Source organism: Halichoerus grypus, chromosome 1, assembly GCF_964656455.1.
Source record: "Halichoerus grypus chromosome 1, mHalGry1.hap1.1, whole genome shotgun sequence".
Lineage (NCBI taxonomy): Eukaryota > Metazoa > Chordata > Mammalia > Carnivora > Phocidae > Halichoerus > Halichoerus grypus.
The window spans coordinates 15477805-15499481 of NC_135712.1; the positions used below are offsets into that span (position 1 = coordinate 15477805).

General features: G+C 39.8%; 1 protein-coding gene and 1 long non-coding RNA gene across 7 annotated transcripts in view; one reads left to right on the forward strand and one right to left on the reverse strand.

Annotated features, from left to right (window-relative positions):
- Positions 1-8511, reverse strand: part of LOC144378965 (uncharacterized) — a 258807-nt gene extending 250296 nt beyond the window's left edge. The window contains exon 1 of the long non-coding RNA XR_013440923.1: positions 8321-8511. This is a non-coding gene — a long non-coding RNA (uncharacterized LOC144378965). The remainder of the gene's footprint in view (positions 1-8320) is intronic.
- Positions 1-21677, forward strand: part of GRIK1 (glutamate ionotropic receptor kainate type subunit 1) — a 376698-nt gene that overhangs the window by 113145 nt on the left and 241876 nt on the right. The window lies entirely within an intron of this gene.

Below are 21677 nucleotides of genomic sequence, written 5' to 3' on the forward strand. Positions count from 1 at the left end.
CTCCCCTGACCAGTTGTAACCTCCTCCCTGGTCAGTGCTTCTCACCTTGTTCCCATTTGATCTATTCTCCACAGAGAAGTCAGTGGGATCCTGGTAAGTAGATTGGTTGTCACTTGCCTTCTCAAAACCCTTCATAGTCTACAAATAAAAGTTAAATTTGTCCTTCATGATCTTGCTCCTCTTCCTCTAAGCATAGGTACAGTAACTTCCCTCCACATTTACTTTGCTCCATCTGCAGTCCTTTTAGCATGCTCCTGCCTCAGGGTCTTTGCTCGCCTAGAAAGCTCACCCCTTTCTTTACTGAGTTCTCTTGCAAGTGAGATCTCATCATAGATGCCTTTTCTGAATAACTGAAAAGCACCCCCTGGCTCACTTCCCATCCATTAATCATGCTTTTGGGGCTTATCACCATCTGACATTTTATATATTTAGCTTTTGGGGGTTTGTCTCCCCCAGTGAAATGTAAGCTTCATTAATGAAGAAAGTGTGCTTGTCTATTTGTATACTATGGTAACTCTTGAATGTAAACAGTGCCTGGTGGGGTACCTGGGTGGCTCAGTCGGTTAAGCCTTTGACTCTTGATTTTGGCTCAGGTCATGATCTCAGGGTTGTGAGATTGATCCCCATGTTGGGCTTGGTGCTGGGCATAGAGGCTGCTTAAGATTTTCTCTCTCCCTCTCCCTCCATCCCTCCACCTCGCTTGTGCATATGTGTGCTCTCTCTCAAAAAATAAAATAAACAGTGCCTGATGTGTGGAAGACACTTAAAAACACGTTTTGAGTGAATGAATGAAAAGTGGAAGATGTCTTAGAAACTCTATTCCAATTTGGAATAAAAGTGAATAATTATGAAATGCTACAGCAAACATGTTCAGACTGTATGAGAGAATTGCAAGTAGAAACGTATTCTGCTTGGGATAGCTGGAAAAGACTTCAGAAAGAAAAAAAGTTGAGTTTAAAGATGAGCAAAAGTTTATTGAACAGGGAATGGTATGCATGTTAGAAGGACCAGCATAGGTCAGTGTACAGAGAGCTAAAAGATGCCTAACACAATTAGAAAACTTTGAATCATACAGCATGGCTGACATATGCTTAGGTCAGCCTTGCTTGGAAGAATACCCCTTGTTGGTTCCCTAACATTTCCTACCTACTTCCTCTCTTCCAGGATAATATTATACACACACATACATTTATGTACATATTTATATACATATATGTATGTATATGTGTGTGTATGTTTGTGTGTGTGTATATATATATATATATATATATATATATATTCTACAAATATTGGGTAAATATTGTCCTGTCACTTTCACATATTTTATTTCATCTTAGCCTCACAGAAACCCCTGTGAATTAGTTGTAGCCAACTCTATTTTACAAATGAGGAAGCTGGCACTGATGTTAAAACAATTTGCCCAGAATCACACAGTAGTAGCGAAGCCAGGTTTTGGCTGCAAGTTAAGTTCTCTTTCCTTATGTCAAGTCACCTTTCCATCCTGTCATTTCCTTAGTACTGTGGAACAAGTGTACCTTCCTGATATAGTTAAAGATACATGATCATTGCATCATGTAGAATTAGAGTAGGCTTAGTGTGATTGAAAACCCAAATAGCAAGTTTAATCAAGAAAGAGGCTTGTTTCTTTCATGTAGAGGAAGTCAGGGTACAGGATGCCTTGTTGCGCCAAGGTTTGGAGAACTTCAGTTTCTTTTATCTTTCTGTTCTATCATGTATAGTTTCATCCTGAAGGTGATCCCCTGTGCCAAAATAACTGCTGGAACTCCATATACTCCATCCAAATACTAGCCCATGAGAAAGAGGAGAATCTCTCCTTCTGCATATATTTCCTGGAAGATGAGTAGATCACATTTGCTTACTTCCCATTGGCCAGAACTTGTCACAGGGTCAAAGATGAGGGATGGAGTGACTTCTGTTCTGGACAGCCATATGTCCCACTAAAAAAAATACAGATTCTACTTTCAAAAAAAAAAAACAAATGATGATGATAGGTATGATGGGATCAAATAGCATTCTCTGCAATAGTCATAAAAATGCTAGGGACACTTCTCTTTAAACAAATTATTCAGGGGTCTGGAAACTATGGCCCATGGGCTAAATCCAGTCTGCCACCAGTTTTTGTAAATGAAGTTTTACTGAAACATTGCCATGCCCATTTGTGTATATATCATCCATGGCTGCCTTAGCAGAGCTGAGCAGCTGGAATGGGAGACTATATGGCACACAAACCTTACAATTTTACTATATGACTATTTACAGAAAAAGTTTCCTGATCCCTGCTCGAGATCAGTGGGTTCAAGTTTCTAAAATAGACTCAAATTTTTTTTAAGATTTTATTTATTGATGAGAGAGAGAGAGCAAGCTAGAGAGAGAGAGAGAATGAGCAGGGAGAAGCAGCAGAGGGAGAGGGAGAAGCAGGCTCCCTGTTGAGCAGGGAGCCCCAACATGAGGCTAGAGCCCAACACCAGGCTCAATCCCAGGACCCTGGGATCATGACTTGAGCTGAAGGCTTAACAAACTGAGCCACCCAGGCGCCCCAGATAGACTCAAAATTTTTTAATTACCAGCCCTGTTAGTATAAAAAGAGAGCCCCCACCAAAAATGAGCCCAATATCTGTACGGTTTTTAGTTTATAAGTTATATACATGTAAGGCAGTAATAAAATAGGATATAGCTCGGTTTCTACCTAGCTCTGCACCAACTAGCTATGAGAACTGGGGAAAATCATTTATCCCTCAGTTTCTTTGTTTGTAAAATGGGAAATATAATGATATACATACCTTATAGGGTTGTTGTGAGGGTTAGGTTAGCACATTTGAAGCACTTAGAAAAGTGCCTGGTATGTTTCCAATAAAGCACAGTGACCAGTACAGCAAAGGAACGATTATTTGCACACATTCATGGTTTCCAACTTTATAGGATGTTTATTAGAGTTTCCCAGGTAAATGGCTGAGTTGGTGGTTCCAAAAGCTTTGTTAAAATCCTGGCACATTCACTTACTAGGTGGATAAACTTTTAGACCTCTCAGGACCTCAGCTTGTCATCTATAAAATCATGATAAGAATCTTGATTGCCTGGAATGCCTGTAATTCCCTTAAATCCATGCTTTGGAGATAATAAACATTTAATGATCTTACCTATTATTCTCCCCCCACTCTAAAATGTTTATAGCTTTGGGGGCACTTGGGTGGCTCAGTCGGTTGAGCCTCCAACTCTTGGTTTCGGCTCAGGTCATGATCTCAGAGTCATGAGATCGAGCCCCTCATTGGGCTCCGCGCTCAGCGCTGAGTCTACTGGAGATTCTCTCCCTCTCTCTCCCTCTGCTCCTCCCCCTCCTCGGTCACTCTCTCTTTCTCTCTCAAATAAGTAAATGAATCTTTTAAAAAATATGTTTACAGCTTTAATTGGCATTAGAGGGAGGACTATAGCCCACAGAGTCCGTCATTTTCTGACAAGTAAAGGAGGTACACTAACATAACAACACTCATTGAAGTCTTGCAGTAATTTTCCTATGGGCATCACTCAGCCACATGGCGTCACATGCCCATGGTTTCTGTGTCAGGTCTTCTTTCCTCTCCATTCCACCATTGACTACGGAAGCCTATCTTTTCTATTTTCCCCAGAAAGGGGATTCTAATTAGAATTTCTCAAAGGAAACTTTTTTTCTCAGGCTTCCACTCCATTCTTCATTATCATTACAAAAACTAGAACATTAGATGCTGCTGATAGATCCAGAAAGATCCATACTGAGAAAGAACCATTGGATTGACTATGATGGATGCCACAATAAAAGCAGCGCAGAGTGAAATGACAGAGGTGAAGATCTTTTTGGATGGGAAGTGAGAACAAGAAATAAAAGATTGGGAACAGTGAGTTTAGGCAACTTTTTCAAGAACTAGCTGAATAATAAATGCTGTGGCCCCCACAGAGCCCCGCACGAGTGTGCCACTGATTTCTATGCAGCCAGTGTTCTTCTCTGTATCTGGGATGGTGTGCTGAAAACCCCACATCAGCATCTTTCATGTGATGAGCACTCTGCATGGCAACTTGCGGCTGGTTTCGACTTTAAAGAAAACTCAAGAAAAAGAACTTTCTTTAGCCACATCATGTTCAGTCTTGTGTATCTAATATTAAAAAAAAAAAAAAAGTGCCTGGTCTCTATTTCGGGCTCATCCCAGCCTCAATGCATAAGCTACTATTTGGTAAAAATCAGCAGCTGAGAACTTGATAAGGTGAAGGTCCAGTGGGTAGGAGGGTGTTAGAAGGTTGTCCTTGTCATTGGTGTCAGGGTCTCATAAAGAAACTGGATCCCTTGACCTTGCTTCCTAGCTTCAAAAGCTTTACTTCTTCCCCTGGCTTTTATTTCAAGTACTATTGGCTGTTCCCTTCAAGTCTCGATCCTCAAAGATACTGCCAGATTTTCTCTGGGGGAGGATAAATGATGTTGACCTTACAGATGTTAGTTTTATATCCTCCATTTAAACCTAGAGAATGTGTTGCTCATAATCCACTAGCATCCATGCTGACAACCTATACATTGTTCCAGGGTTGAACGCAATTTGATTGGAAATAACCTCAACAGTGAACTCCAAATATCATCCTATAAACTAAAAACAGAAGAAAAAGAAAACTCTCTCACACACACATATATACAAACACACAAAGCTCGTTGGCAGCCCCAGAATTTGTCCTTTCTGATTTTTAATTTGGCTCTGTTTTTGAAGTAAACAAGTATCTACCATAAATACAGTGACCCTTATGGGAGTATTTTCCTCCCCTGGAGCTCAAGCCACAAGTGGGTCTAAGCAGCCAGTCTTTATGCACAACCTGCAGCATGTGAGAGCTTCCAGCTCATTCGAAATGGAAGTGGTGATGAGATGGGAAGAAGGGATGAATTTTAACCTAATAAGGAATCATCATCCATCCCTACTTGGAAAATAGCTTTCCTGTTGAATAATATTTCAATATATAATATCTTGAAGTGAGGCTGTCATTACTAATTTAGGTGTAGCTTGCCATATGAATCCTGCAACTATGTACATATATGATGCCTAAATTACTCTCTGGGGCCACCTTTTCCTGCTTAAAGTACCTTAAGGAGAAACTCATTGAGGTGATGTTAGGGCCAGTCAAGCAGAAGGATAGTGACCACGGGAGAGCGGGAAGCCTTCGTGCTTAGTGACCTCGCCCTTACGCCAGGCTAGTGAGATGCTCCCGGGCATATTTCAGATTCATAGGTCAGTTTTCTGAGTGACTGGTGAAGACCCAGAATTAAGACAAGGTCAGATTCATCCTAACTGCGACCTGTACCACGTAAGAGGCTCCTAGACTAATCTACTGTGCACTGTATCTGAATTTCAATCAGGAGGAACGAATCTCTCAGAATGCTTGTATATGTCAGTGGTGTTATGCTGACCTTTGAATTACAAATAGATACTGGGAAAGAAATCCCTGGAGCAGGCAATATCCATTAAATAACAATTATGAAAATCTGTTTGCCTTTTGGAATGGCTTTTCCCATAATGAGGATATGACCAAGTTGGGAGGCTGAGAAGTGGTGGGACCCATGTAGTTTCTAATTCTGAATTATTCATTTCTCAAATGGAGAGAAATCCTCAAAGCTGAGCCAGGGAGAGAAAGTCCAGGAGGCCCAGGGGTCTTTCCTAAGGCCAAGGTTTATACAGAAAGAGCCACGGAGACTGTGCTAAGAATCTAAAAGAATTAGACTAAAATCCAGCTTCTTTCCTCCATGAGAATTCGAATCCTTTGAGTATAATTCAGTGTGGTTTGGGTTGTATCTGAATCACCTAAGTAAATCTAGTTTCATAAAAGGTTTTGTCCTGGAAAATGTTGATTGTTTCTCAATATTTATTATTTACTTTGGATATGTTCAGAAAATCTTGTGTGCATTGTTTCTCATGGAGATATATACATATATAGAGAATTCTTAGGTTGAACTGTATGGAATGGCTGGGATTTGGACATGTTTCACCTTTAATACCATCCATTTTATAGAGAGAGGATTTTTTCTAATAGTTTCCATCCTTACGATGCAGTATACTCATCTAAGTGTCTAAGACTTCAGTCTTTGGAGTTAGATGGTCCTGAGTTGAATCTCATCTTGGTTCATGATAAGTTGTATAGCAAGTTATTCAACATTTACTCTGTTTTGCATCTGCTAAGTAGGAATAATAATGTCTGGCTTATAGAGATAAGGAGAAGATAAAATGAGAGAGTATGTTTAATGCTTACCTAAACATTGGGCATATAGCAAGTCCTCTATAAATGGTTCTATATTTATTATTCAGCTCTTGCTGCAGCAACAAACAACTCTTAAATCTCAGTGAGTTACAAAGTAAATATTTAATTTATTGTTCCATTTCATGATGGCTACAGGTCTGCTGTAATTTTGCCGGGTTCAGTTGGCTTGGCTCAACTGGGCTGTATGTGACTTCTCTAGGAAATGTTGTTGGCGTGATGGAGGGCAGAAACTCAAGACAGTGGCAAGAATCCCAGATGATTCCTAATGCATTTGTTTAGAGCCAGTACAGGAATAGCTCAGAGATACTGTGGATTCGGTTGCAGGCCACTGTTATAAAGTGAATATTGCAATAAAATGAGTCAAATGAACGTTTTGGTTTCCCAGTGCATATAAAAGTTATACTACCAGCATATCTCATTTTATTGCACTTTATTGCGATTCACAGATTGTGGTTTTTTGGTTTTGTTTTGTTTCGTTTTATTTTTACAAATTGAAGGTTTGTGGCATACCCGCAAGGAGCAAGTCTATAGGTGCCATTTTCCAATAGCATGTGTTCACTTGTCTCTGTGTTACATTTTGGTAATTCTGTAAATATTTCAAACTTTATTATTATTATTATTATTATAATATTTGTTATGATGACCTCTGATCTTTGACTATGACTGACTGAAACCTCAGATGATGGTTAACATTTTTAGCAATAAAGTACTTTATTGCAATATTTGCTTTATTGCTACGGTCTGGAACTGAACCCACAATATCTCCAAAGTATACCTGCCTATTGTTACTTCCATCTATTTTCCATTAATCAAAAAAGACAGATGGCCAAACTCAAAGTCATCAAGAGAGGAAAATGGGCTCTGCCTCTTAGGAGGCAGCGAGTAGTTGGGAACAATACACATATAGCTTACTATTATTAGGTGATAACCATGGAGTCATAAAATTTAAATTTCTTTTCAATTTTGGTGTTAATTATGAGTTAAGAGACATTGTATTTTCATCAATTTTAATATGTATTATTTCCATTCTATAAATACTGGCCAGCGATAATTGTTGGGTATTTTTAATTGTTCTAATAGCAATAATAATCATCCAACACTGCCTATGATGTAGTGATGAGGACATTCTTTTTATACATCCACTTTATACACGTGCTCTTTTTATCATAGTTGTTAAGAGGAGAAGGGAAAATTCATAGATTACATTTCTTTAGTCAGTGGGAACTCTTATTATAGAAGAAAAATGATACCGCAGGCAGACCTCTGAATCATATTATAGCAGTGTTACAGTGCTACCACTATCCCACCCCATCCCTGGTATCCTGCCACCTCACTGATCATAACTTCCTTAAATAATAATAACAGCTCACATCAACTGAGCACTTAATTTATTCCTATGGATTCTAAAAGTACGTTATGAAATATCTCCTATAAATATCTTCATTTTACAGACGAGAAAGAGAGGTTAAGTGGCCAAAGCCACACAGTTGGGAAGGGAATGAACAAGAACTGAAACTCAGATAGTCAACTCCAGAGCTTTCATGATACCCATGCTACCTCCTGTGAAAACGTGGGATAATCATGACGATCAAAATGCATCAATTACTTATTATGGTGAAGATACGCGTTCCGTGCATTAATGCATTTAATCCTCAAAGCGTGCTTATAAAATGGATACTATCCTTATCCCCATTTTACAGATCCAGAGAATTAAAGTAACTAAGCTAACATGGCACAGTGGTTAAGTAGTGGAGACTCGCTTTGAAACAAGAAATTCTGCTGTTAGACTTGACGCTCTTAGGCGCCATGCACTATTGCGTTGACCAAAAAATTGGAAAGCTTTATTACCCTCAAAACGCCCACACTCATCCTATATCCTGCAGCCCAACTAGACATCCCACAGGGTACATAATATTCCAGACCTATCTCACATACAAAGATTTCAGAGACGCACTCCTGTCCAACCAATTTCCTTCCTTTACCTACCAAGTTATTCCCCCTCCTGTCACCATAACAACACACAACCCGCAATACACACTTGGAATCGTTATCGAGAGAGGGAGAAGGGAGAAGTTTTTGATGTGTCTCTTCAGGGGTCCTCTCTGACATCTTTATCTCCTCTTGGTGGACTTTGGGCATCCTGTGATCCACAGCTCTGCCAATTAGGCTGTAAATGGTGCAGCGGCCTCTGTGAACTCCTGGCTCACGGGAGCCTGGTAGGACATCTCGCATCCATATGCGGGCTCTCTCAACACCCAGCATCCCCAAATCAGAACGAGAGGAGCATCTCAGTTACATAAAACATTGCATAGAGTAAATAAGGAAAAAAACAGGGACTGCATTTGCCTGTCTCTCCTTTATCACAAAGGGACCACAAACTGCTGCAAGCAAATGAGGGAAAGAGAATGCTTCCAGACTCCTTCTCCTTAGTTAAAGAAGTGAGGAAACCAGAAATCAGTGTGCTGCCCAGAATGGAAAAAAAAAATACCACTTAGCAAATGCATTTTGACCCTAGCACTTCTTGTTCCTTAATCAGTGGATCAAAAGTAGATTTTCCCCCATTTGTATGGAGTACCCCCTTATATATTAGTATGTGGGACTAGAAAATTTTCCCCATGACTAAGGGATTCGTGTTAACTACTTTGTTTTCTATTAATAGGTGTATCAAAAAAGTACACCACAGACCCAGGTAGAAACTTGTCAGCATCTTTCCTGTGACATCACCCATTTATGTATCAAGTCTCAGGCTCTAACCTGTGATCTCAGTGCTTACTATGTGATGGATAGGGAAGCCACTTCTCTGGGTTTCAGCTTCTTCATTTAGAATCAGTATTGACGGGAGTCTGGCTCTCATTACAGTATTGTGTGAGGAGAAGAAATCAAACAGTATTAAACAAATATCTAAATCATAAGCTTTGTGCTCCAGGAAGGAATTATTAGCTTGCAATAGATGGGATATATTAATATACAGACTACATTGACTGTTCCATTCTTTAGACACAGCTCTTTAGGACCCACCCCATAATTGTTCAATGCCACACACCCATATTTATTGCAATGTCTATAATACTAAGCAATACTGGATATAGACGTTGAATTTTCTATATGGACCCAAAAACATGTATAAAACCTAGTTCCTCGACAAAACACACAAGTGTCTTATCACCCACTGTGATGATGACTGGATTTTTTCCAGATATTTCTCAGACTCTGTACACTCTTGTGCTCTTTAGCTGAGAGGACCCACCTATTCAGGCAGTGATTTAACTTAAATTCTGATGGTGCAAAGATATAAGTGAAACGACACGTTAGTTAAAGTGCATAATGCCCCTCTTATGGCAAGAATTAATTCTCGGGGCTCTGCTTCACACCGTTTAGTAGTCCCTCAGTCTAGGGCGCCTGGGTGGCTCAGTCGTTAAGCGTCTGCCTTCGGCTCAGGTCATGATCCCAGGGTCCTGGGATCGAGCCCCACGTCGGGCTCCCTCCTCGAGGGGAAGCCTGCTTCTCCCTCTCCCACTCCCGCTGCTTGTGTTCCTGCTCTCGCTATCTCTGTCTCTGTCAAATAAATAAAATCTTAAAAAAAAAAAAGTAGTCCCTCAGTCTAAATTATTCTTAAGTCAATACTTCTCCTGCTTCAGGTGGGTGATACCAGCAATTCCATGGTGCTTATTTTTTTTTTTTTTAAGATTTTATGTATTTGAGAGAGAAAAAGAGAGAACGAGCAGGGAGAGGGGCAGATAGAGAAGGAGAAGCAGACTCCCCCCAGGGAGCCTGATGCGGGACTTGATCCCAGGACCCTTGCGATCATGACCTGAGCCGATGGCAGACGCTTAACGGACTGAGCCACCCAGGCGCCCCTCCATGGTGCTTATTGTCACCAAATCTTGGCAACACATCTTTCAATCATGCAAATATTTACACGAATGTGCCATGTAAGAAGAGAAAATACTGCATGCTTCCGAGAAAGCTGCCTGGAGAAACCACAGACCAGCCTGTCCCAGTAAACCAAGTCCTGGATTCACTCTATGAACTCATATGCATGGAAAATGCGGGGGTGTATCCTCTACCCAGGATATCTCATCTCTCCCTGTGTATAATTTTTTTTCTTAGAATTTTAAAACCCTATCCATTATGTCTATGCAGTCAGTCACAAAGTATGAACTGCATGAAGGAGAGGTCACACATCAATGAAAATATTGCTGTAGGCTTCCCACCTTTGGAAATATTCACACACTGATCTGGGCAGACCCCTCAGTGAGATCCAGGGGAACTGAGGGCATCCCTTCCTAGCTGGCCTGGCCGGCATGCTTCAGAATCAGAGGAGCATATTCACTCATCTGTGTGGTTCCTAGTGGCTTCAGAAATGAGCTGGCACCGGATGCTAGATGCTGATTATTTTATTTGTGAGAATCCAAAAGTAATTAAAGTGTTCACAGAAGAGGAGAATACGAGTATGTCACCCTGATCTAGTCACAATTGTCTTCACACCATGGGGCCTTTAAGACAGATGTTGGAACACGCTGTTATCATGACTGGAAGCAAATCATTACCAATGAAACTTAAAAAACAAAATTGGAGATCAAGGTGGTTGTGTTTTTTTTTTTTTTTTAAATAGATTACAAAAGATTCAAGGATATTCTTCCATTGCTGTCATTCATGTACTGCTTCGCTTTCTTGCAGAAGAGGTTGGAAGACAGAGTTCAAGGTCTTTGGCTGGGAATCCGATAGGTGTCATCTTCATTTCCCATAGCAGTGCCATGTCTCTTTCCCTTATTTATTTGTTGATCTGCCAAATAAAGAACCCTACTATGTGCCACATGTTATTCCAGAAGCTGGGGTTATAGCTATGAATAAGACAGGCTAAGTCCCAGAGAGATTATTTTCTGTTGGGAGAGGTAGGAAATAAAAAAGTAATTGAAATGGTATATATTGTTTCACATGGAGGTAACTGACAGGTAGAAAATAAGTCAGATGGGAAGTAAAGAGTAACTGAAGGTTGATGAACCATTTTAAAAGGAACTGTTTCAGAAGGCATCTCTTGCGGAGGGCCTTTCAACAGAGATCTGAAGTAGGAAGGGAGCTACAAAAAAAAAGAGGATTCCAGGTAGAGGGGAATGCCGGAGCAATGCCTGGAAGTGTGAACATGCTTGAGATTTAGGAAACCTCATTGAACATATTCAAAATAGAAAGGAGGGGCTGGTAGGCAGAAGGAAATGTTTTCTTTGGCCTCATTTAGTATTTGCCAGGCTGTATTTAAAATCCACTTATAGTTCAAGTAAAGAGAATAAAGCAATTCACCAACTAGCACTGTATTTGTACACCCACAATTGCACAATTTAATGAAAATGTACTCTCTAAAAGTAAACAGACATGGTGTAAATACCAATATGCTGATTAACGAGTTATTACAGAGTGCACACATGAGTGAAAATATAATTTAAATTTTGGTTTTCTGACCTTGTCTAATGCCTTGAAAGCTAGGGATAATTCAACCAATTTTACATTACTTTCCTCTTGTCCGACTTCCACTCCTTGAAACTAAGGCTTGATTTAGTTTCCAAAGAATCTAATTTCACCAAGATTGCTGTGGAATGCCTCTAATGACGCCCTTCACTTCCAGTTCCACTCGGTGCCAGCAGAGCGGGCACCACCAAATTATTGTGAAGCTGAATGAAATAGAGCCATTCATTGGAGCTAAGTAAAAATAAACAGTTGAAATTGCCTGTCAGTCTCGGGGGAAATGAAGGGCCGGTTAAAGATATCTTCCCTTTTGATAAGAAATTTTATTACTTCGGGGGGGTGTTGGGTCCGCATTCCCAGAGTCCGCCAGCTGCCATATCACCTTTGCTGTTGACTGAGGCTGTGCTTCCTGCCGTGTGGGGTGCCCTCATCAGCAGGAATGCTAACGGGTGTTTAATGAGCACCTCCAGTTGGTGGGGCTGGAACCAAGGAGCATGGCAGAATTTTGAGTCCGTTATTACTACCTCTCGATCTTTTTGACTTGCTCGCTAAGCCCTTCTGCTCTCTTATGGCTACTGTGTTAAATTCCCGAGATTACTAACTTTATGTGTTTCTCCCTCTCGGATTCAATAAAGGGAAGAGGGCCACACAAATTTATAACGAGTCCGGTGCTTGTATTCCCAAAGATACAGCAAAACAAGATCAACTGACTTTGAAGAAGGAAAATGGGAACTGCGTTAGCTAATTATATCTGATTACGCTAGCCTTACCTATAACAAAATCGTTGGTTTTAAATATTCGATTAAAATTACAATGCATTTCATCATGTTTCCTTCCACTTTCCGTTATGCTTCCGTAAAGTGCATTGAAAGGGAAATACTTAATGAAAAAAAAATACATTTGCTAAGTTAGGATCAGTAAGAAAAATTGGGGTTGAGGAAAAAGGTGGTCTGAGAGGAGGAAAAAAGCTAATTATTTCAATGGAAACACAATTGAAAATACAATCTTCAGTCGACCCTGTGAAATCCGAGGGGTGTATCCTTCACTTTCTTGGTGTTTCAAGGAAATTGTTTTCTCACATTTTTGTTCTAATTCACCCAACACTTTACAGGGCCTGGAGAATGGCGGGGGGGGCGGGGTTGAGGAAAATTACAAACTTCACTTCGAACAGCAGGGGGCATTGCAGGGGCTGGCTAATTCTGAAAGCTGAACATCGGAAAGATGCATTTTCAAAAGGAATTATGGATAAGCAGAATGTATTACAAGCACACAATTCCCTTTAGCGCTTCTGGAAGGAACCAAAGCATGAAGGAGGAACACTGGCATTGGATGCTACCAGAACTTCAAAAAGAAACTGGCCATGCTTTATGTGACTTCTATTCATCTGCTAATATAAAAACAACCCACCTTCTGTTTACAGGTACTTTTTTTGAATGTCCCGGTAATTACTCTAATACAAATAACATATCAGATTGGTGGTAGAAAAATCTCCCATAAGGCTGGCCCACAGTGGTAAGTTCCATTCCTGATGCTACCAGCTGATATGTATTCAGAAATTGTATATTATGCTTGTGAGCCAGAGGCATGCCCACTCACTTTTCAACTCTTGCCAGCTTTTGATTCATTTCTAGCTATTCACTGTGGGAGCAGATCATTGGAACTCACCAATGAGTTCTGCTCTTGTATCTGAGAGCCAAAACCATAAGTGTGGAGAGTGGAATTAATCCATCTCTGGCTTTCTTCAGGGCCTCAGAAATTCTTGTCAGCCACCTCAGTTCTGACTTAAAAATAAAACTTCCCTTCTTTATTCTGGAAATGTCTGTGACAATAGGAATCCATTCTCTTCTGCTTTTTCGTTCTCATCTATCATTCTTAGTAGGACAGCATGAAATCCAGTGGGGAAGAGGCCATTCTGAACACTCAGTGATCCTTTCCTTTCTCATCCTACGACTAACATATTCCCTTTGCAAAGTCACAAGTTCTTGTGAACTGCAACAAGCCCTTCAGTGAGAAGACCCCAGGTGTGTCCAGTGCCTATCACCATGGAAACTGGCTGGGCCCTCAGATGGAGGAAGCCCATTTGAACAGACAAGGCTATCAGGAATCTGTAACTCAACCTAAACACTCACTGCTATGCTAATGTTCCAGATTCATCTTGAGAAATTAATAAAATGACTGTTAATGTTCTTACCTATTCCAAATCCGTGAGAGAAAAATGGTGGATGGACCTGGTCCCGGAAAGCAATGAAGATCTTCTGTAATAACAGACTACTTACTTTGTTGGGTAGTAAGTGTATATCGGCAAATTGGTTCTTGAATTCTCTGCTTTATTGCTATCGTTTGTTGTAATTATAAATTTTTAAATCTATTTTTAAGAAGACAGTCTTAAAAGAGAACATCTCCACTTGAAAGTCAATCTATTGCCTTTATTTTTATTCTTTAGATTTTGATAATTCAAGGTACTAAGTTATCAGTTAAGGTTATGCTTAGCTGTTATAACAAATCCCAAAATGTTTAATGGCCAAATGCAGGCTTTTCTTCCCTAGCTCCCAGACATTCAAAGCGGATGATCCTGACATCGACCTCTCCTCCAAGTGGTAATTTCAAGATCCAGGTTCCTTCTGTTGTATGTCTCTCACCATTGCCATGCTTGTCTGCACCAAGCTCATAGAGCATGAGTGGAAAGATCTTAGTAGCCGTGGTTGGAAATGGTGTCCACCACTTCTGAACACACTACATTTTTCTAGAACTCAATCATATGGGGACACTTATTTAGAGAAGCCGGAAAATATAGTTAGCTGTATGTCCTGAGAGAAAAGGAAATGAGATTGGTGAATACATAGCCAGTGTCCGACACACAAACTCTACTAATTATAATCCCATTTTTACATGTATTATGCACTTTTTTAATTTCCTTAAACAAAGGTACATTCTCTATCAACCTTCTGAGTGCCAAGATCTGTATGAAGCTAAATTTTACGGATAGAAAGGTAAGAATAGCTAATTCAGTTGTGAAAGAAAAAAAAAAGAGAAAAGGGAAAGAAAAAGGAAAGGAGGGAGGAAAGAGAGAGAGAGAAAGGAAGGAAGAATGAATTAATTCCTGGCTACTTTCCTCACAGAGCACTCAAATTTTGAGCTCAATTTAGTTCAAACAAAACTGAGGCTAGAAATATGTCTCCATTGGGGCACCTGAGTGGTGCAGTTGGTTAAGTGTTTGACTCTTGGTTTCAGCTCAGGTCATGAGCTCAGGGTCATGGGATCAAGCCCCACATTGGGCTCTGTGCTCAACACAGAGTCTGCTTGGGACTCTCTTTCCCTTTCCCTCAGCCCCTCCCCATCTCTCTAAAATAGATATATAAATCTTTAAAAAATATATACGTCACCATGAAACAGGTCCTGTGCCTTAGAATAAGAACATCACCAAGATCAAGTACATACCCCACTTGGCTAGCTATGTAAAAGAAGGAACTATTACCTGAGCAAAAAAGAGACACTAGCAGCCCGACCCTACAGAAACAACTCAAGAGGAACAATGTCGCATTTAAACTTCAGGGTTCCCTCTGGCATGACCATCCTCCCATGCCTTCCCAGTTCATCATAGCCAAAAGTACAGCTACTTGGAAGGATAGGAGAATCAGGTCAAAATTGTGCTGTCACTGGAAGATTGTACATGTGGTTACATATCTCTTTCTCCCACCCCACAGCTGCCACGAAGACATGACACTGTGGCTGGCAGGCTATCATAATATTTCATACATCACTGGATCTCCATAAATACAGTTAATTACCAGATCATGAGCAAGGGCTTTTAAAAGAATTCTCAATTCCCATCTTGAACTGTTGAGACAGGAGTAAGATGTCATACTGACTGAGGACAAGCTGTTGTCCTGCTATGTCCAAATCCTGCTGACGGGTCCTGAAAACCAGAGTCTGCAAGGATTGTGCTGCATCTTAATCAAGCAGCATGGAAAAGGGAAAGACAGAGCTTCCAATGAGAAAAGGCGAGGACTACCTGGCATATGGTTTGGGGTATTAAAATACATTTGTTTTCATTGATCACATCCAACAGTAACTGCAAATCTTTTTCATAATATCTTTAATACATTCAGATTAAGGATAGACATAATTATGAATGTTGGTTGTTGTTGACTTTTATTCCACTGAACAAATATCAGCCTAAATCCATATGGGCGGGGAGTATGTGAGTTCTATTCTTTGTTACAAGTCCCAAATGCCTAAAATAGCACCCAGTGCAAGGTAGGTACTCACACGTAAATTAATGTTGCACTTCAGTAACAACTTAATGAAGCACTATGGGATGGTTCCCTAAATAGTTTAAAAGACTCCTGAGCAGTGATTTTTGACATGGATATTACCCCTTAGGATTGATACTTGACTGATATGGAATAGCTAGCTACATCTATACTTAACAGGATAGGAGACAGTGAGATGAAATGTTTCAAAATCATTATCAGTGAGAAAAAAATGCCACAACCATTAACATAAACATAATCTGAGATTTACTGCAATATCAGAGGAATGATTCTGGATTTGTCTACTTTCTATACTCTTTTTATTGAGGAAAAAAAAAGCTCTCAAATTTAATTGGATAATTGGTTTGTTATTGGCTGACTCATTAGTTGTTTTTTAAATGAACTGGGCCATCCAATCACACCAAAAAGGCCTATGTAAATTAAAATATCAATGTTAATTAAAAGTTCAATTAATATATATATCATAGATTCATTTTATGTAAAATTTATGATGTGACAAAATTATGATTTTATAAACTGTCATTCAGATTATATTGGGATGCCTTACAAAAAATGCATACAGCAAATTCAGGCCTTTTTTTCAGTCTCTAGAGCACGGTTTTATTATTTATTTTAAATTATTATAAAGGTTTATAGGTGAGTTGTGTTTTCCTGTCACATTTTCCATGACCCCTTTGCTTCTTACATGACAATGCAAGTCCCAATTGTAATAGTGTTCGTACAGAGAAATGCTGATTTACAATGAAGTGTTTTTGCAAAATTGCCAAGTTTATATTGTAGTAAAATCAATGATTACCTATATCAGTGATCACAAGTTTCATTTGCAAACTCTGATATCTTGATTATGGTTACCTCAAGCACGATGACAAGAAGGAACGCTCAACAGAAGTGTTGTCATGGCTGATTAGCAATGTCGCTACAGGTATCAGAATGGGGAGGGCTTGCACCCTATGTATTTGCCATCTCTGACCTACAGTAACAAATATTTAAAAAGCGAAAACATACATTGCTGACTGCTCTTTTGACCTGAATTAATGCAGCTTTCTATAAAGTATCTGGTTCCGACTACACTCACTCTAGTGAAGTCATTTATCCACTAGAAAAACACAGCTAATTTCTTCTTAGTTCTCAAAATGTAAAAAGCAGGTGGATTATATTATATTTGGTTTGCTCAAACTGGCTTTAACACCGGAAGATGATTTATTGGCTCATACATTGGCAGTTCATGGGAGGTCGGACTTCAGGGTCAGTTTGATCAGTGGCTCAATGACGTCGTGAAGGCACTGGAGGCTTCTGCCACTTTTCCCTGCCTTCCACCGGCCAGCTTCAGGGTAGACCAGTTCCCTCATGGTGGTCAAGTGGCTGCAGCAGTTTCAGGCTTCTTAACCACATACCACACCATGTGTGATTGGGAAAGTGAGGGTCTGTTCTAGCGTTGTAACAAGGTAGGGATTTGCCCCTGTGGTTCTCTTAGGTCCCAGGACTGCTCGTGAACTAAATGCTATCGCTGGAGGAATGGTGTACGCTAACTGGCCTTTGCATCGAGGCTCCATTCCAGTAGCTCGGAGTAGACTGAGCTTCTCATAAAGTTCATGGACTATACAACCTCATAAAATCTAGGAACTTGTGGGAAAAAAATAAGGGGGAAATAGAGTCTGGGTAAGCAACTAAAGGTGTCTACTCCATGACCTAACAGCCTGCCTTTGAGAAGTACAATCAGTTAGGATCACGGGCTCTGGAGCAAGAATCTCTGCATCTGAACACTGCCTCTTCCTCTTACTAGCAGCATAATTTTGGCCAAGTTAAACTCCCTAGCTCAGCACCTCACTTTTCTAACCTGTAAAATGGGGATACTAATACCTCATAAGCCTGTTAGAATAAAATAAAATTATATATGTGGAAAATTTAGAATAATACCTGGTATTTAGTAAATACCATACAATTCTTAGCTGTTATTATTTTTGATAGCCTTATTGTATAATTAATTTCTCTCAGATGGCTTTATCTTTACACATACAAAATGGGATTTGCGTGCTAGGATGAGAGCATTGGAAAGTTCTCAAACTATGAGCCATTCATATTCTTAGAACTTAGTAGCAATTGATAATGTAAAATGGGATTTTTTTCTTTAGAGAGAGTCACAACTAAATGGCAAATAATTTGCCTTACTATCACACACTGCTCTCAGCACAGTCACTTCAGTATCCTGATATTATCTTTGGGTGACTTCATAATTAGATTCCGATTCTATATTCATTCCACTCAAAGAATATTGCTCTTACTGAGGAACGTTTTGTGTTCTGTTTTTATTTTTGAATCAGAGTTGAAAATGGACCGTACTTTACTGTCTAATTAAAGACCTATCCTTCACATGTGCATTTTTTTTCTCATGAAGCACTTCAGTGTATTTTCCAGTGCGGTGTGGAAACTGGACATGCTGTTGGAAAAGGATAAATAACAAAACTTTAGAATCACCTATTCTCAGATGAAAATATAGCTTAAAAACTTTCTCACAGGCCTTGGCTGATATTTTAGACAGTTTTCTTTGATTACGCATGATATAGGTTAAGGGGAAAATGAGTATATGGGGGAGTTGTTATTGGATAAAGAGGTAAATTCCACATTCAGAAGAGCTGAACTGAGCTGCCAGGCTTTGGAGAGACTGAAATGATAGGCATTACGGTCTCTGATGCCAACACAACCATTTGTCCTTCTTCCAGCCATTTGCCTTTCTGTATCAGTACTGTCCTCCCAGACCAGCTTTAGCCACATGATGCCAGACACATGGCTGAAATCAGTTATTCCCCCCCCCCCACATTCCATGATTGAAAGAGCTCTTTCTTACCCACTTCAGATAGGAAAAATTCCAGAGAATGAGTCTATAGGACCAGCCTTCATCATGTGCACATCCTTATGACTAGAAATGGGGTCAATTGCTTGGATCAGGGGTTGAGGATCCTGAGTATAGGAAAATTATAAGCATCATAGCTAGGAACTTCTTAGTGGGAAGATAAACGTTTTTTTCTTATTTTACCAATTCTTTGAGGCAGTGAGCCAAGAGTGGATTTAGACAGAGCTGAACAACATATTCATAAAGGTAGGAAGGTAGCTAGTGTACTCTTCACAGTTCTGCAAGAGTACACGCATACTTGGACTAGAGCCAGATACCTCCTGAAGGGCCTGCCCAGAAGAAGGGCCACCAGGATCCCTCTCACCATCCCCCATTGCCTTCAGGGCTGATAGAGCAGCCCATTCTCAGAAAAATCTCTCAACTGAACACAGAGCATTATCCTACAGTTTGTTGGCAATTTTCTGCATCCTGCCCTGAGGCCAGGAGCCAGGAAATGGAAAGCCTGTAGTTCTGAGATGTTCATTTGCTTCTGAGGTGCATATAATTGCTGATTAGTTTGGCACTTAGATGTATGCCTTAACATTTAGTTTGTGAAAGATGAATACATTAGCCCTGCAGGAACCATAACTATGGTATTTTCTGACTTGTCAAAATGCCCTTTATGCATTTCATAAAATCATTTTTTTAAATAAATAAAGTTGAAGTTATGGGCCAAATCTCACCTAGAAGACTAGAGCTGGAGGATAAAGTTGTGGTTTCTTTACAAGGCAGGGCCCTAGATTCTTCTAGCATTATCTTACATCTGACTGCAACACTGTCTATAAAGGGATGGTTACCACTCATCTGGCCTAGATGGCAAACATCCACATCTCATTGGGCCTTAGGGTCTGAATTAAACTAGAGCATTATGTGATGAAATTGTGCCATATGTCTGATGTCTTTGTTAATCAATTAATAAGCAGCCTTCATATCTAAAAGATTACACTGAACACTATAAATGATATAGACCCCCTGAAGGAACATGCAACTCCTTGTGAGTCACGTTAAAAACATTAAAGGAAGATTAGGGACCAAATTCTAAGTTGTAACTGAGAAAATAAGTCAATATGTACTTTGTAGGGGCTAGATTGGTCCAGATCCATTTCTTGAAAGACACAGGGCTTGAAACGGGTCTTAGATGATGGACAGGAAAAAGGGTACTCTTTACAGTCTCTATTTTTACGATTGGTATAGATATGTTGGGTTGAAATTGCGTTCCAGGCAGTGTGAATAGCCTGAACCAAACCACAAAGGTGATCTTAGAAGCCCCTGTGGAGTGTAGAGAGCATGATGCACAGTAAATCATGTTGGAAGGTGACTGGCAGATGATGAAAGCTGGACAAAAAGATTTTCACTTGGTACAATAGTTTGCTGAGCAGGGAAGTCATGAAAGCAATATTTTTTTGAAACATAAGTCATTCCGGTCTGTGTGTGAGTGTGGGTGCAGCATGCACATGTGTACATGAAAGAGAAAGAGGGAAAAGAGAGGTGGGGAAGTGTCAAGTCAATTATCGGAAGGCAGAAGTAGCAAGCTTATTGAAGGTATGTAGTAATAAAGTCTGAAGTTAAGACGATGACAGAGACATAATGAGTAAAGGTCATAAATATATTTTCTAAAACAGGAACGGCAGGACTTGATGACACTGAGACACAAAAAGGAGAGACTCCACAGCTTTTGGGTTGGGAGACGGTTGAAAATTCAGCTTTTGCTGTTCATGTCATCTCCTAGTTCCTTCCAAGTGGCCAGCAGTTGAAGGGAATTATTCCCGGTCATTTTTAGTGTGACTGGGAAAAAATGTCAGCTTCTGACTGGATCTACTCAATGTTCCATCAGAGAGAAATGAATACTAAGATATACGTGAGGAATCCCTGCACCTTTGGATTTTAATGCCCAGCCTTGCTTGATTACAGTTTGTGTTCTCTCACAAAGACTGATTAAGTGGGACTTGAAGGAACACTTACCTCTAGGGAAAAAAAGATAAGTGACAGAAATTCTTGGTGAAATAAAGTTGGTAGAAGTCTGGGGTATAATTACTGCTGGGTTATCATTTGTGGAGGAACATTAGTTTCCTTTAACCAATAATTTCTAAGTTCAGAATTATTTCTGAAAAAGCATTTGCATCTCTTTCTACATATGCATGCTTAACCCTTGAATAATGTGGGGGTTATGGGCACCGAGGCCTCTGTGCAGTCAAAAATCCACATATACTTTTTAATTCCCCCCAGAATTTAACTACTAATGGCCTACTGTTGACTGGAAGCCTTACTGATAAATAGTCAACACATATTTTATATGTTATATATATTATATGCTGTATTCTTAAAATAAACGAGGCTAGAGAAAATGCTATTAATTCTAATAAAAAAACACACTTACAGAACATACTGTATTTGTTGGAAAAACCTGTGTATAAGTGGACCCCTGCCATTCAAACCCATGTTGTTGGAGGGTCGACTGTATAGTTGTAAATATCTGTAGATGTGTATATATCAAAATCAACTGCAAACACAACCAAAGAGTTGCAAAACACATCCCTGTATCTTCATGTAGTCTTATAAAAAGTAGTTAATCTCAATTTTATTGAAAATACAGCCAATTAGTACACATCAGTAGTCAAGCAAAATGACAATAGAATCTAGCTACTACTAAATATGAGTTCATTCCATTTCAGGCTTCAGCAAATTAGTGAAGTCTGAATTCAATTTGGCTGCCTGATTCAAGCCCCTGATCAATACGGGCTAAAAAGAATTGACGGAGTTTTCTACTCTTC